Source organism: Coloeus monedula (genome assembly GCF_965178545.1).
Source record: "Coloeus monedula genome assembly, chromosome: W".
Taxonomy (NCBI): Eukaryota; Metazoa; Chordata; class Aves; order Passeriformes; family Corvidae; genus Coloeus; species Coloeus monedula.
In genome coordinates this window covers 668,132-685,619 of record NC_138821.1, presented here as the reverse complement: position 1 = coordinate 685,619, position 17,488 = coordinate 668,132, and the positions used below count along the sequence as shown (strand labels likewise).

Sequence of the window (17,488 nt, the reverse complement as noted above, 5' to 3'; positions counted from 1 at the left end):
TCAGTGAAAGAGCTCCCATCCTTCCCAAGTCTCCAGCAGAAAACAGGGATCGACAAACACTTCAGACAGCACGAAGGCGGAAGGGAAAGTACAGGATGTGTGTTTTACCCGCCAGCATCACCCAAGGAATGCAGGAGGGCTGGGCCACATCCCTGCCTACAACAGGGAATTGGGAATTGCCATTCCCAATACTCCGTCTCTGCTTCCCACGGAATGCTGTGGGATGGAAGGGATTTTAAGGACCAAGCACTTCCATCCCCTGCCACAGGGATGCCTTCCGCTATCCCAGGCTGCTCCAAGCCCTGCCCCACCTGGCCTGGAACGCTTCCCTGGGCAAACACTGATGGACTGGGCCACACTGCTTAAACCCACGCTTTGGCCATGGTAAACCCACCCAGGTGCGAGGATCAGTGGGAATTCCAGCTGGAGGAACTGAGCAGGTCATGAGCACTTAAAATCTGGGTGCTGCCACTGAACCCGGGCAATTTCCAAGATTCCAAACCCGACACATTCGCGGAGTTTAATTCTTTCCCCCAATTAGGAATTCTATTCTCTCCATAACAGATGAACACGTTAATAGCACGAGACACTCGGAGGTAAATATTTAATTAAGCTCCAGGAAAAAAAAAAAGGGAAAGAAACTGTGGATCATTTACCTGACAGATCCGATCAACCATTCCATTAGGTTAATTAGGCAGATTTTTAAAAATCAGTTGTGTTATGTAACAGGCAATTAACTCTGGGGAGCCCCGATCCGTCTCCTGCTCCAAATCATGGGATATTACCCCATTGATTCCGATGGGCAGCGTCCCAGGCCGGAGCAGGGCTCCCAAAATCCGGCAGGGAGCAGGAGGGCTAAGCCCTCGAGAACACGGCCCTGGTGTCCGTTTTCAGTGACACTCCAAGGAAAGAAATCACAGACTCATGGAGTGGGTGGGGCTGGACGGGATTTCAGGGATTATCCAAGCGCACTGCCGGCATGGGCAGGGACACCTTCCACCAGAGCTGGGTGCTCCACGCAGGAACATGGCCAGGAATGGGGCAGCCACAGCTTCTCTGGGAAGCTGTGCCAGTGGCACCACCCTCAGAGGGAGGGATTCCCTCCCAGTAGCCCACGGATCCCTGCCCTCCTGCAGAAAGGGACGAGCCGTGACTTGTGCTGGAGTTGCATCCCAGCCGCCTCCCAATTTTCCTGGTATTCCACCCGAAAAGTGCCAACTGCTCCCGACCCTCTGCGAAGCATCAATGAGGAGCCTTAATGAAGTAAGCCTGACGGATAAATCCATTTCTTTCTCCCTAATCAAATCCAAGCAGGTTGACATAACCCAGGAACTTAATCCAGTTATTCCCTGGTAATTGGAAAAAGGCCCTTTAGTTCTCATTAAAACAATCTTTGGGGATCGGCAGAGAAGGCGGCTCCAGCTTTAATGCTTCCCGAGAAAAGCCCCAAGATCCAGCCCCCTTCAGGAACCCGGATCATCTAATTCCTCCATCGGAGCCCAACATGGAGTTGTTGTTTCCGAACACTCCGACTTTAGCTGAGCTCCAGAGGGAAAGAAGGCGGAAACACAGATCCAGAACAAAGCAAGCTCCAGCTGGAGGAAAAAGCGGGAGTTTTGCAGCCTCCTAAATTTTCAGCTGGGATACTGAGAGCTTCACAAGGTCATGGAATCACTGTCAAGGTCGGGAGAGGCCTTCCAGAGCCCCTGGTTTGGTGGAAGGTTCCCTACCCATGGAAATGGATGTGATCCGGAAGGTTTGGAAGCTCCTAAGCCTCATTCCAGGAATTTCTTACGGCCTCTCCAGGGCTGGATTACTTTAAGGCAGTGAAACCCCAATGGCACCAAAGTCAAGGCAAAAATTCCCTGGTGCCTTACTCTCGGACCTGGATTTATCCCAACGAACTCCAACGCTTCCGCCACTGGCTCCTGGAAATTTAAGCACTGGGATATTCCCATCAGCAATTGTCATGGGCAGGTTTGGGAATTCTCCTCAGGAAATATGTGATAAATCAGGTGGGATTTACAGGATCAGCCAATCATTAGGAGGGACCTAAGGATCATCCCATTCCACACTTTCCACTCCGCCAGGCCACTGCAAGCCCCACCCAACCTGGAACGGGGCAGCCACAGCTTCTGTGGGCAACCTGGAACAAGGTGAGCCTAAGAAAGGCCATGGGATTTGCAGGAATTGTGTCCAAACCAGGGAGGGTAGGGGGACAACCGGGACTGCCGATTATTATCATATTCCAACATGATAAACAGCCACTTTGGGATTGCTGCTTCCCAAAACACCTTACACCGGGCCTGCTAATCCCAATTAACTTCAACACGCCTGGTTGGTGGATTGAGACCTTTCCTGCTGTTTTGCTCTTCAAAAGAGCTTGGATTTATCCGAGTATTAGGCTGAAAAACTACATGAAAAAACCGAGCTCAACAAAATACAGAAGAAGGATTAAAGAGGAAGATCAAGGGAAGAAGAAACCTGGATATTTGATAAGCTAAAGGACTGGAAAATTTAAAATGCACATCCATTGATCCCATCTTTTTTTGAAGGTTTTGCTCTAAATATCATCAGGACATGAGAAGAAAAGCCCAAAACAACAGGCAGGGAGGTGATGTGGAAGAAGGACGGGATGAAGGCCTCCAATACTTGGAAAATTCATTTCTGGAATCAAATACGCATTTCATTTTCTGCCTGAATTTCCAAAGCTTCCACAAATATCCATGGAGAGTTGGAGACACCACTCTGCAACACCAGCAGCGTAAACAAACCTGAACTGTTCCCAATGTCATATTCCCAACAAAGAATTCCATTGTGCTGCCGGGGGGTGAGCTCATAATTCCCCACATTGTCCCGGGAGCCAAACACAGCTATCTTCCAGGACATAGACTTTGTGTGCACGGACGCAGCTCTCCCAGCTCTGCTCCATGCCCTCATCCCAGCCTTTAATCCGCTCTTCCCAAGGCCAGAGGGCACCTCCTGGCTCTCTGCAACTCCCTGCACGAGGCTGGGGCTGCTCCTGAAGTGTCCGAGGCCACGCTGGATGGGCTTGGAGCAACCTGGAATAGCGGGAGCTGTGCCTGCTCCCTAGAAACCCTTCCAGCCCAAAGCATCTGGTGATTGCTGGTGTGGAACACTGGGATGCCCTGGGAGGGCTCCTGACCCCAGGAGTCAAAGGGGACTTTCTTATTTTAGCCTTGTTTTGTTCCCTCGCTGGGAGAAATCTGCACCAAGCTTCAGCATAAATAAATTCCCAAATTTCTGTCATTTGGGGAGCCTATGAAAACAGGAGCTTTCCAAGGAACATCAGAACGCAGCCGGAATGTTCTGGGAGATGCTACAAAACACTGGGGTGATGCTACAAACAAAACACTCCCGGGATGTGGAAGAGAAAATCATTTTACCACAGAATTCCAACTTGGAATAATGCCATATTCCTCTCTCCTGTTTGTTCCCTCGCTCTCCACAACTCCCTGAGAGGACAGTGGAACCAGCTGGGGACTGGGCTCTGCCCCCAGGAAACACGGACAGGTTGAGAGGGAAGGGCTTCGAGCTGTGCCAGGGGAGAGTCAGGCTGGATATGAGGGAACATTTCCTCATGGAAAGGGCTATCCAGCCCTGGCAGGGGTGGAGCCCCCATTCCTGGAGGGATTTAAAGCCGTGTGGATGTGGCACTTGGGGACACAGGGCAGTGCTGGTACCCCTCCATGGTCTCAGAGGGCTTTTCCAACAGCAACAAAAGAATCCCTATTCTTCTCCCCCAAAAGTTTCCCTAAAGCTCTTCAGGCTTCCCTGAATCTCTGAGGGAATGAATCCCACCCTTTGGAGCTGCTCCTGCAAAGCCACAGAGATTTATGGATACCCATGGAAAAGCAACTTACACCCTCAGAGTTGGATCAGGCATGGAGAGGAGGAAGAGGGAAGGGAGAGGGAAGGGAGAGGGAAGGAGAAGGGGAATGGCCACCTCTAAACCCAGTGCTGTACTAAGTGAGAATTCCCTGCTGCCCCCCAGCCTTCTCCAGAAAAGGAACCGAAGACTGGAATGGGAACACGCAGCCCTGGGAGCGGGTGCGGGTGACATCTGACTGGGATGAGGAACGCTCCAAGTGTCTCCCAGCTAATTGTGCTTTGTAATAGAAAAGCTGAAACGAGGATAAAAAAAGCCTGACATGCCCATGAATGCCAAATGAATTCATCCCGCTCCGCGCGAGCACGGGGAACACGGATTAATTCATCACCGTGGGATACACAAAGCGCTCCCACCCGTCAGAGCCGGGAGAAAAGGATTCCTTTCCTCGGGATACACACGGAGCTGGCCGCAGGTAGGGCTGGCCAGAGCTGCGCTCCCTGGGGAGGAGCTGTCCCGGGCACCCAGCCACCAACAGGGACACGGTGCCTCCGCCACCCACTCCTTCCCTAAGGAATCACCAAGGGAACCTCCCAGCCTCAGGAGTTCATTGGGATTTCACTCCTTTCCTCAAGGGCTGCTGCTCTTCTTACAGGCTAACAGCGAATACCAAACAGAACCATCAACCCCAGAATGGTTTGGGTTGGCAGGGATCTTCGGGATCATCCCACTCCACCCCTTGCCATGGCACACCTCCCACCAGAGCAGGTTATCCGAGCGCTGCCCAGCCTGGCCTTGGACACCTCCAGGGATGCAAGGACATCCACAGCTTGGTCCAAGGTTAGATCCAAATGTAGCCACAAAACCTCTTCCGGCTTCAACACCTGCACAGCTGCTCCCTGCCCTTCCCTGGGTCCAGCTTCCCCAGATCCAGACTCTGGGGCCTTTTCCCTGGACTCTTAACTCCACAACTCCACTGCACTCACTCCTAATGGAAGCCTGAGAAACTCCCTGGCACTTGAGGAAAACTTCCCCTCTCCAGAGAACAGCTGAGCCACGACTGCAGCCTTGAAGCCTCTACCAGGGATGGTTTCCGTAATGCCGGCACTTGATTTTGTGCGGAAAACTCACGGAGCGAGGGGCCCTTCAAGGCTTCTTCATCTCCTACCTCTGAGCTCTGCCCTTTGCCCCTGCAGCATCTGCTCCCTTTCAACCTGCCCATATGCTCCGGAGAAAGTTCCAGAGCTCCAGCCTGTTCCTGAGAAGGCAGCAATTCCTTGCTGAGGGAACTCATTAAAACTGAACATCCTAAGGAACCACCTGGAAGGGGAAGATGGAAATGCTTCTGTGTCTCACCCTCCTGGCTGGACATGAGGCCCATGCCTACACTAAGGACAAGTTTGGGCACCTTACTGGAAACCCACTGGCTTTAGATCATCCCTCAAATCATCATCCTAAATCAGAGAACACCGCTGGAATTCCAGCTGGGAAAAGGCCCTGGCTTTCTCCAAGATGTTTGGAGCACATTCTGTACTTTTTCAACCAATGGGTCATTAAGAACTAAATTATCCTTAGGAGTGTCTTCTGAAAGGAATAAATGACATCCCTGCACCAAGGAAGGATAAACTCAGCCACATCTCCCAGAATGTGCTGTAGGACCCCGCTGGAATATTTGTCCCTGTCACTCACCCCGACAGTGCAAACCAAGCCCGAGCTCAAGGGGTGGAAACTTTCCACCCACCCGTCTGGAGACAGTTCCTCTTCAGCCGCCCTCTGCCCCCGAGGGGTGCATTCTGAATCAGAGGGGCTTTCCTGCAGAGCCTGGGGGGAACTCCCAGCCTTCCTCCCCTCTGCTGAGCAAAGCCAGCCCTGGCCCCACCCCAAAGCTCTGAGGGCAGCTCCGAAGAGCTTCCCAAAGTGTGGATCCAGAGGATCGAAGGATTTCTGTGGAAGCTGCTGAGCTCCCTGTGACGGCCACGGAGGCAGAACGCGGGCGACCGGGGCCCAGCACATCCTGTTTACAGCCTGGGCTGCTTCCGAAGGCATCCAAGCATGGCAATTGTTGTCCTTCGGAATATGGTAATTGGGATATTTTTACCGAGCTCCAGAACATATTTACAGCCCACAGCAGACTTTCAACAACAATGCAACTTGGAGAGCTGTAAATATGGGACACTCATCCCCAAACACCCAGCTATCCTTCAACACGTCTTGGCATTTGGGACAGCAGCTCCATTCAAAACATATGGCAGGGAAAGCTTTCCCATTCCAAGGAACGAGGGGCTCTGCCCCCTCCTGCTTTCGCTTTCGGGGCACTTCAGGGACTCTGGCCTGGATCTCCACTCCCTCCCTGTCCAGCTGGAAAAGGAGAGGGCAGATTTCCACCATGAAAAGCATCAGGATGGCCAGGAACATGCAGAGGCAGCACTGGAGGTGGACAAGGCCACCACACCAATCCCAACCTGGGCAAGAGCTTAAATCCATTACTCACTTTCCCTCAGTAAAATCCTGGAACAGTTTGGATTGGAAAGATCTTAAGGATTCTCTCATCCCAGCCCCTGCCACGGGCAGGGACACCTTCCACTGTCCCAGGCTGTTCCAAACCCGTCCAGCCTGGCCTTGGGCACTGCCAGGGATCCAGGGGCGGCCACAGCTGCTCTGGGCACCCTGGGCCAGGGCCTGCCCACCCTCCCAGGGAACAATTCCTTCCCCATATCCCATCCAGCCCTGCCCTCTGGCACTGGGAAGCCATTCCCTGTGTCCTGTCCCTCCAGGCATCCCTGTGGAAAGGGCAGGTCCCTCTCCCACCAAGGCGTTGGCAGCATTTGAGGGGATTTCCACAAGTCCACGTACGGAGCTGGAGCCGTGGAGAGGCCCAATTTATTTTAATTATCAGTGTTTAGAAGCGAGTAAACAAAGAGAGATGGGTTTAATGAAAAGGGACGAACAGCATGGGAGCAGCTGGAAGGGGTTTTTTCTATCCCCACTGCTATTTTATTCCAGTCTTTAGTCACTTCTATCCCCAAGTAAAGCAGTTTTAATCTAGGCCAGAAATCTAAGACCAGTTTTTATTCACATGTGCAACTAAAGCTGTGGACTCTCCATCCCTGGAAGTGTTGGAGAGGGCGTGGAGCAAGCTGGGCTAGTGGAAGTGTCCCTGGAGGGGTGGAATGGGATGATCCTTAGGGTCCTTCTCACCCAAATCATTCCAGGACCCTACAGTGCAACGCAGGAATCTCAGTGTTAATGCTGAAGTACTACAAATCTCTGGCCCTCCACTTAATTTATTCAGGGCTTGCCTCTAAAAATCAAACCCCACAATAAATTGTGGTTTCTTTGTGCTTCCTGAAAGGCTTTTTTTATCACGCCCCGTTTGTTCCTCGGAGGAGCAACTCCAACCCACGGCAAAGGGCAGGATGGGTTGGCAATGACCTGAAGGGAGCAAATCTGACCAGAGCAAAAGAAACCCAGGGAACACTTGGCAGATTAAAACCCCTTAGAAGCAGCCTCCTCTTCGGCTGAACCCCAGCTCAGCCCAGGAAAACAGCTGGGAACAGGAAGCCTCCCCACCCTCCCAGCCAGGCATTCCTTCCCAATATCCCATCCAGCCCTGCCCTCTGGCAGTGGGAAGCCATTCCCTGTGTCCTGTCCCTCAATGCCTTGTCCTAAGTCCCTCTGCAGCTCTCCTGGAGCCCCTTCAGGCACTACCTGTGACCCTAAACATGATTAAATAACCCAAGATCCTCTAAATTTATATCCAGCCCCTAAAAACTGTGCACACAAAGCTTCCAGTAAATCCACCAGACACCAAAATCCAGCTCTGCACACGCTGCATAAGGAGGCTCCTTTATGAGCCCAGAGTTTCCCGTGCTCTCCCGGAAGAACCAGCAATTAGAAAGGTGAGGAAAGGTAATGGCTTTCAAACACCCTGCTAATCCCAATATTAGTGCCTTGCAAAGGGAGAACTGCCAGGGATTTGGAGGAATGCCCAGCGATCTGTCTTACCTTCAGTCATAAAACTGTGCTATAAACATGAGCGAGAGACTTCGGATACCCTTTAACCTCCCCTTTTCTTTTTCCCAGGCTATTCTTTAGCACCAGTGCTAATCCAGTGGCTTTAAAACCTGCTGGAGAGATCCATCACCGTGCCAACGGGAAGCCTTCTATTTAGGATATGGATCTTTAAAGTCGACTTTATTTCACTGCCATGAAGGAGTGTTTAATCCTGGAATCCCTTCAGCTACCAGAATAAAAAAGCACAGCAAGGAAACGCAAACCAGCATTGGGAATGGGAAGAGCTGACTCACTGTTCCCAGACTGAGGGATCCCTGGCTGCGGGATGTACCTGAGGTGACCTCAATCTCAGTTTCTGTAAGGCAGGGACCCCCCTGGCATGTGAAGGGGGTGGCTGTTCCCTTCCCCTCCCACTTTCCTGGGAAGGAGACGACCCTGTTACCCCAGGTGCTGGAGACATCCCACGGCAAGGTGTTTGAACTCCAGATCCCTGAAGTGTCCAAGGCCAGGCTGGACAGGACTTGGAGCAACCTGGGATAGCGGGAGGTGCCCTGCCCATGGCTCTTAAAGCTGAGCTTCAAGATCCCCCCATCCCAAACCATTCCATGATCCCACCCAAACTGCATAAAGCAGAATTCCCTGACTTTGCCATGTTTTCCTCCTGGTGCTGCAGACGGAATCCGAGCAGTGTTTACAAACCCGACTGGAACAATCCCAAACCCAACCCAAATAAAACCGGAGTCAAGCCCTGCTGTGCCAGGCCGAGGCCCCAGGATGGGCTCGTTGTGTCCCTTGGGACCAGGGCTCCGAGCACAATAACAGCAGGACATGCCTCATTTCCGAGGCTTTGGGAACTTCCTTCCTCTCCACTGCGCGCTGCCCGGCATTCGGAATATCCTGTTGTGCGTGCGAGCACGGATCAATCCTGACAAAACCCCGGCCAGGCCTTTGTGCACACTGGGACCAGCTGGAAAGGACAACGCAGCAACAGAGCTGCGAGGTGGGCTTGGGATTTCATCGAATCCTGGAATGGTTTGGAGTGGAAGGACCTTCAACTCATCCCACTCCACCCTGCCATGGACAGGGACACCTCTCACTGTCCCAGGCTGCTCCAAGCCCCATCCAGCCCGGCCTCTGGAATTTCATGCCGTAAAAATTTGGATCCATCCACGCTCAATCCGTAAGAGCACCTTTGGGGTGCTCAGACACGAGCTGGTTCCTGCCCTCAGCAGCTTCAGAAGCTTGGGACATGCAGCACCAGAGGAATTCCTCTGGGATGGGAAAACAAACTCCAAGTCCCCGAAGGCGACGCGAGGTTTTCCAGCTCCAGCTGAATCCAAGCTGGGAATAGGAGCTTGGAAGGAAGTTCCCACACAGAAGAACTGGGAGCCAAACAAAAGCCATTGTGTAGAGAGGCGCATTAACAAGAATTAATATGTTTTAGATTAATTGTTAAAACATACCGGGACAAAACTTGAAGGATTTGGATAAAAAAACCCCAAATTTACTGGAAAACTAAATTGATAGGATCAGCTGACCCCTCAATTTCGGGGAATTATGACCTGCCCATTCCAAGCCCCATCCCAAATGTAAGGAATAATCTTTGTGAAGCCGCTCTTAATTAATTCCTGTGTAAATAAAATCAGAATCAGCCCCAATTCTCCCAAGAGAAGGGAATCAAAACAATGTGGAGCCGCTTGCTCAATCGCTCCCCAAACTCCGTATTTCAGCATTTCCTCGTGGAATTAGGCATCCTCAGAAATGTCAACGTCTTCATGCTAAATGGCTTGTCTACAACCACATCATAAATCCCTGGCTGCGCTGGATCCGACCTGAGGCATTCCAGGCTCCCATTCCCAGTGTCAACAGAGCATTTAAGCCCCTAAATCATGCAGGCATCTCCACCTCTCCGTTTGGAACACAGGGATCACGCTGGTGCTGGCTGAAATTCGGGATACGAGAGCCCGGCCAGCTCCCATCCCCAGCTCCATCACTGGCTGTGGGGCCAAGTGCTCTGCCCCAAACCAGGCAGGGCCTCTTCAGACACCCTTTCCTAAATTCTAGCAATGCACAGTTTCTGCGGGTCTTCCCTACTTCATATTCTGTAAAAACCAGGAACTGGGGGAAGTAAATCAACGACTCGGCCCAAATTTAAGCCCAGCCCAATCCAGGGTGACAGTTTTGCTGCAGAAGCAGCAAAGGCAGCTCCGAGTTCACTGTGTATTTATTTTTTATGGGAAATCTGGATAATGGAAACCACACACAACCTCCTGGATTTTTCCTATAAATATCTCAGCAGTCCCAAACCTCGGAGCACAATGCAAATCCACTCGGCTTTGACTCCTTTCAGGAAATTCTCAATGACTTCCTGTCACAAAGTCCAATAATCACTGTCTCTTCCCCAACCATTCCTAACTGCTCTGCTTCCAAAGCGGGTCCCAACTTTCTCTCCAGGTTTAAGTAAAAAGTCTCCTCTTTGCATCCCCGACTCTTCCTCGGGAGCCAGGACTGCATTTGCCATGTTCCTGGGGGATTTCCTGTTCTCTCACCTTACCATCAGGAACACAAACTGCAGGCTAGGCTCATGGAAGGAGATTTAGCCAGGTACCCTGTCGTCATTCCTCATGGAAGTAAATCCAGAGCTGTGGGTGTGAAAACCCCTGGCAGTCTCAGGACTTACTCCTGAGAGCAAAGCACCCTCCTTCCCAGAAACCCGAGCTGGCCAGGAGCGTGGGATACACAGGAATACCTGGAATCGTGGAATGGTCTGGGCTGGAAGGGGCCTGACAGCCCATGCCAGTCTATCCCTGTGCCATGGGCAGGGACACCTTCCCCTACCCCACATCCCTCCAAGTCCAACCAGCCTGGCCTGGAACACTTCCAGGGATGGGCTATCCACAGCTTCTCTGGGCAATCTTCTCTACATCCTCACTGCCATTCCCAGAAGTCCTTCCCAGACTTCCCTCCCTGCATGTCTATGCTAGCAACAGCTCCAATTCCCAGAAATTCCAGCCCACAACAAAAAATAAACCCAACCACAACACTCCTGGGCACCCCTGAAAACAAGTCCAGGGAAATCCAGTGTTTGGACCACAGGAGAATTAAGGGCTCCAGCAGTGGACTGAGGATTTGACCACAGTTGTGTTCCTGGGACAGGGATTTACTCCAAGGATCCCACTCAGGGTTTACTACATGTGGATGGAAATAACAGATTCATTCCCACTTCCAGGGAGATAAAATTATATCAAGTCAGAGTACGGCAGTGCCGGGATCCACCACAGCTTCCAGGGAGCTCCAATTCCCTGTTAATTACCCCTGGAAAATAATTGGGTGCCAAATCTGGGCACACTCCTCACTTTGGCAGCTCATGACAGATTTGTCTATAAAGTGCTGGGAAAATAAAGACAATTTTTGAGCAAATTGATCAGAGTGCAAATATTGATCCTTTTGGCCCTCTTGGCGTTCCATAGATTTCCTTGGAGTTCATTAATTAGGGAGCATCTCCCTTGTAGAAAGGAAAACTCTTCCCAGCCTCTGTCTGATCCGGCATTAAGCCCCTATCTGTGATAATAACTCCTCTAATCCGGAATTACCGGAGTTCCTCTGGAGTGACAGGAACTACATCACAGGGCTCTCCTTGCTAGGGAGAGGATGCCACTCACTGGAGCGGGACTTGGGCACAGGAATGACTGAAAAACCGGGCTGGGAAGGAAAGGTTGAGCTCAGTTCTAAGCTCGGCCCAGGTCAGGCTTACTTGTTGTCTGGAGAGGCCATGGCTGCCCCATCCCTGGCAGTGCCCAAGGTCAGGCTGGACGGGGCTTGGAACAACCTGGGATAGGGGAAGGTGTCTTTGTCCATGGAATCCCTTCCAACCCAAACTATGCCACGACTCCACGAAGCCAGGGAATCCAGCTACAAATCCAGCAAATAACCTGGGATGTCGGAAATAACCCCACTTGCTACCTCCAGCTCCTTTTCCTGTGACCTTTGTCCAGGAGGATTTGATAGCAAACTCCTAATAAAGGAGTTGGCAAACACGTCGGGAGGCAGCCGCAGCTTTCCTGCTCTCAGTGGGAAGTTTATAGCCTGGATTCTGTTCCAATGGCTGTGCATACCATTAGCATATTTAAATAGGCTGCTTCCCAAATTAAAGTGGAAGGAGCTATAAAATGCTGTTGGCTGTGCTCAGTGTCTCCTTCTGAATCAAAATTGAGCCTTCCTGAAGATGTTTTTCTTCCCTGAATTTCGACAAAGAGGGAAGACTTTGCAGGGAAAATAAGCAAGGCAAAAAGGCAGTTGAAGTACTCAGTGTTTACTACTGAGATACTCCTGACTGCATTTACCAGGAGCACTGGGAGAAGAGGAATTTGAATTCTGGTCAGAATTTACATATAGCAGACAAAAACTATGGAGCGGGCCAGTTTTCACTAGTAATTTTCCCTGCTGCTGCATTCCCTGCATTCCCTCAATTTCCTTGGCTGTTTCTCTGGTATGGATCCCCCAGCTCTCCCAGAGCAGAGGGGCTCCAGCCCTCGGAGCACCTCCATGCTCACACTGGACGGGGCTTGGAGCAACCTGGCCTAGTGGAAGGTGTCCCTGCCCATGGAATAAGATGATTCTTAAAATCCCGTCTGACCCAAACCGTTCCGTGATTCTCTAAGAGTGCTGGAAAACCTGGTACCTTGTTCTGCCTCAAATACAAGGTGCTTGTGTTTATTGCACCCTTGGCTATCCCTCGCTTCCAGCCTTGGCTACCCACTCTCCAGCTTGGAGACCACAGCTCAGAGCTCCATCCCCACAGGGAGCCCATCCCAGCGCTCCCAGTCAGCACATGATGCAAACCAGGAGGGAGCTGCTCCTCTCTTCCTGCTGAATCGTGGCACGAAAGCAAAAGGAAACACATTCTCCTAGTCCAGCAGAAATATTCAAGGGGGTGAGTCAGGAGTTCCAAAAATACATTTCCTAAGCTGCAAAACAGAGCTGGATGTTGCCATGGCACTTTGGGAAAATTCACAAGTCTCCAGCTTGTTTCAGGGATGAATCAAATCCGAGTGAGCCGAGTTTTCGGCTCCCCTCGCCTGCTTTCAGTCACTTTTGCCACTGATTTCATTTGTTGTTTTTTCCCTGGACTTCAGGGTTAAAGCCAAACCTCTAAGAGGGATTTAAAGGGGCAGGCTGGTGTTTAGCAGCATTTCCACGAATGCCTGGATACCCGACTCCCAGTGATCGCAGAATCCTCAGATGCTTTGGGACGGAAGGGACCTAAAAGCCCATCCAGTGCCACCCCTGCCATGGACAGGGACACCCTCCACTAGCCCAGAGTACTCCAAACACCATCCAACACATCCACAGCAAATGAGCTCTGTGCTTCCCAAAATCCTATTAGATCCCTGTCTGCAGATCCAGCCCCCAACGCCTGTGGAAATGCGGCTGGTAGAGGCGGATCCTGCACCGAGAACGGGATCTTCCCCAGGACTGGAGCAGGATGGAGCCAGCCCAGAATGAAAGCTCGATTAAATCAGCTCTTGCACACAGAGAGCAAGGTGCACTTAGGTGCGTGTTCCCAAACAGAAAAAAGAGAGAAAAACCAAAACCACGTTCCTATTCCAGGCTCTTATTCACATCTGTTTAAGTTTGGAACATCTCCAACAAGTCTGACATTCCCGCAGGAGTAAAAGCAGGATTGGAATGGAAAGGGAGCTGGGTACAAGACAGGCCCGCCTGTGCCAAGGACTGTGGATTCTGTCACCACGAAGCTCCGGAGCGAGGCCCAGGAACAGGGAGCTCAGTGTGACCTCCCTGACCCAGCAGCACGGGGACAGCGATGTCACCTCGCCTGACCTCATCCTGCTGCTGCTGCCAGCACAGCCGGAGGCAGCCACAGGAAGGACTGAGGGAATGTCACCTTTGCATTCCAGGGATCCAGGGGCAGCCCCAGCTGCTCTGGGCACCCTGTGCCAGGGCCTCCCCACTCTCACAGGGAACAATTCCTGCCCAATATCCCGTCCATCCCTGCCCTCTGGCACTGGGAAGCCATTCCCTGGGTCCTGTCCCTCCAGGCCTCGTCCCCAGTTCCTCTCCTGGAGCCCCTTTAGGCCCTGCCAGGGGCTCTGAGCTCCCCCTGGAGCCTTCCCTTCTCCAGGTGAAGCCCCCCCAGCCTTTCCAGCCTCGCTCCAGGGTGCTCAGGAGCAGATGCTGCACACTCTTGCTTCCCTGTGCTTGTGCCTGGGAGCAATTCCAAAGGATTCAGGCAGACAGGATCCATCCCCAGAGCTGACAGAATACACCCCATTCCCTTAGAATAAAACCTGGTGAGATGCTGGCTCGTGCTCTTCCTGAGGTATGTCTGGGAGTGGAACCCTTTAGAACCCCCTTTTCAATTCCAGAGGAAAGCAGGGAACAGGAGGGATGGATTTGATTTTGTTAATCCTGTGAGATGCAAATCACCTCTCAGCCATTCGCTCGGCTCTGGGGCCGGGCAGCACCAGAAATCAAAATTAGGTGAGAAAATTAATAAATTAGCAATTTCCCAGGATTTAAGAATCCTGCCTTGATCATTCCCTCCAGCAGATCGGCCTCGGGTTTACATTTCCAGCCTTCCTGTCAAAAATAGACTTAACACTATTCTAACATTTCGTGCTTCCAGGGTTTTTTCAAGGATGGCAAGAAACAACTCCCAGGGAGCGTTTCCATCAATCAAAGTGGAGAAGGAGGAGGGAAAAAGTCAGGGGAAAGGAATAGCCATGTCCTGCCCTGGAAGTGTCCAAGGGCAGGTTGGATGGGGCTTGGAGCAACCTGCAAGGGAACACGCAACCTGTTCTTGGCAGGGTTTGGAATGGGATGATCCTAAAAATCCCTTCCATCCCAAACCATTCCACGATTCCCGACACAAGCAGCGCACTATCCAAAGAAAGAAATATTAATAAACATCTGTTAGGCCACTCAAGACCTCCACAACTTGAGGCTTCCTTTCACCATCCGAGATGCTGGGAGCACATTCCCGCTTCCCTGGGAGGCCAGGCCTGTTCCACAGGGTCCCAAGGCATAAAGCCCTCCTTGTTGGATTCAGTCTGCTCCAATCCCACCGCCACAGCTGCTGCTCGCAGTGACCAAACCGTTCCTTGTTTGCTTCCCAGTACAGAAATCCTTTTCTCCAGCACCCCTCCAGCGCCCGGGCGGGAAATCGCGTGGGAAGGAGAAGTGCTGGAGCATGTGGAGTGGTTTTATCCGGAGTTATTGGGTGAGTGCTGTGAATCCCAGGCTATTCAACATTCCAGCAGCAGCACCAGCAGCTGCAGAAGCCCCGAGCCTCAAACACAGCCCTCCTATTGCAGCTCATTTTATCCATTGTCCCTGCAGAGAGGAGCCAGAGGAACATTTGCAGGATTCCATAGGAAGTGGCAAGGTTGGCTGATGAGAGCCATTGGATATATCAATGGGAATGGGGACTGGGAGGAGAGAGGCAATCACAGCACACCTAACACAGCGCTCCACTCCAGGATCTCAGCTTGGCCGGGGGGAGAATCTGGAATGCCACCAGAACTCCTGCTGGATGAAACCCGCACTGACAGCAGCCTCCCTTTTTCCTGAGAAAAACTGGGAGCCGAGCATAAAATGAAAACACCCCGGAGCAGCATTTCCCATTCTTTCTCACAGCCTTCCCACTGAAACCACAGAATCATGGAATGGCTTGGGTTCCCAGCGATCCCATCCACACTCTGCTCATTTCCTCCACTGCCGCCTCTGCCCCAAAGCTCCGCTGGCTCTCCAGCCTCTCCCACCTCCAAACGCAGCCGGGAATGCTCGTGCCTGCACTGCCTCGCTGCGTGCCCGTGTTCCAGAGCCGGCGGCCCGAGCCATCCATTATTCCAGCCCCGGTTTGGTGGAGCTGCCGGGATGAGCCGAGCGCAGCGATTCCTGCCCAACAATACCGGCTCTTTGTTTTCCCGGGCTCCCCAATCTGTCCATCCATCTGTTCTCCCTTGCTTTAGATTCCCGCTTTAAGCTCCTGGGGAAGGATCCTCCTCTTTGTTTCGGCTCTGCTCCCTCACAAGGAGGTTGGAGTTCAGACCCAGCCCACCCCGGCACTGATTTTCCAAATAAATAAATCAAAGGCTCCGTTTTACTGGGATCCCACTTGTTCTCTCAGGAATCTTTGCCTCGATCTATGGTTAAAAAGAACCACCACGGATTCCCAGGAAATGGTTAAAAAAGGGAAGCAAACAAGATGACTCGTCTTGGGCAAAGATGGAAAAACAAGAAGATTTTGCTTCCTGCTTTCCGTTTTTTGACTCCCAAACTTCGGAAGTAAATGGAACAAAGGCAAAATGATGGTTTTCAGCATTTTTTGTGGAAAACAAGGATTTCCTATTCGCTCCCTGCCCCACTTCTCCATGCGAGTGGAGCAGAGGTGGGAGCAGGCGGCGGCATGGAAAGCCAAGGCAGATACTGAAAGCACAGGTTTGCTTTTCCCTACTGCACACTGGGAACCTCCCCAGATCCATCCAGATTATCAGGCCAAAGATGCAGAAGGAAGGAGCGCTCCAGGGAAAGGGCCGCCCTGACCCCCGAGGTAAAAGCACTTACAAATAAACCCATTCCTTGATTTCCCCCTGGAATGGCTGCTTGGAGAAAAAAATCCCTGTTTAGAGGTCAATTCGTTTTGCAGGTTTTGGGGGTTTGCTTGGATTTTTTTCCCCATTTTGCAACCATCCCAGTTTGTCTTCCTTCCTTGCCTCATCAAGCCAATCATAAACCACAAAAATAGCATTCCATGGATACGGTAAAGCCATCAAACACGGCAAGAATGGGAAAGGATTAATTAATAGATAATTAATTTTCCAAATGTGTTTCATGCATTCTGAATCAACAACAGAGCTTTCCTTGGAAAGGGAAATCTCCAGCACCTTCCTGGAAGGAACCCAAGGGGAAGCCAAGGGTCTCTCAGTGTGACCAGGCAGGTTTGGCGGCTCCACGTGGAACTGTGTGATCCCAGACACACCAAAGGGGTTCTCCCTGTCATCCAAACTAAGAACATCCTCCTGCATGAGGAACTCTTCCACTGGAAACACATTTATTATCCTAGTATTTTGTGCAGGGAAGCATGGAGTAAGGAGGCCCTACTCATACAGCATGGTCTTGTCTCACTAATCCCTGAGGGACAAAACCTACCAAACCAAGGATTTTATCCTTAAAAAAGATCAGATTCTACCAAGTGAGTCAGAATCCACCCAAAGGTTTGGAATGAAAGCATCAGGAATTAAAACACATGGACTGGCTGTTCAGTGGGTCACCAGTGCTCCTTGGAGTGATGGGTTGTCCTCATCACATCCCTCTCCGCCGTATTTTTAGGGAAAACCAAGAAGATAAAGGCCAACCTTTCTGAAATCCATCTTCTAAATTAATTCCAAATCCCAGAAACTCCTACAAATGTTTCCCTGTGAATCACTCTGGTTCTTGTTTTCTCTCAGGAGATGCAGAACAGGGAAAGGGAAGCAAAATTCTGCCTGATTCATTTTTGCCACGACATGAATTGCATGGAGAAGGCAAAAGCCAAGCAGGACCATGGCCCAGAGATGCTTTAATTGCTGATATAAAACTGTGACAGGGAGAGCAGCCTTTTCC

The 17,488-nt window shown here is 51.4% G+C and overlaps 1 protein-coding gene across 11 annotated transcripts in view; it reads right to left on the bottom strand.

Moving 5' to 3' along the window:
* Window positions 1-17,488, bottom strand: part of LOC309584643 (transcription factor 4-like) — a 155,031-nt gene that overhangs the window by 117,396 nt on the left and 20,147 nt on the right. The gene's annotated exons all lie outside the window — the stretch shown is intronic.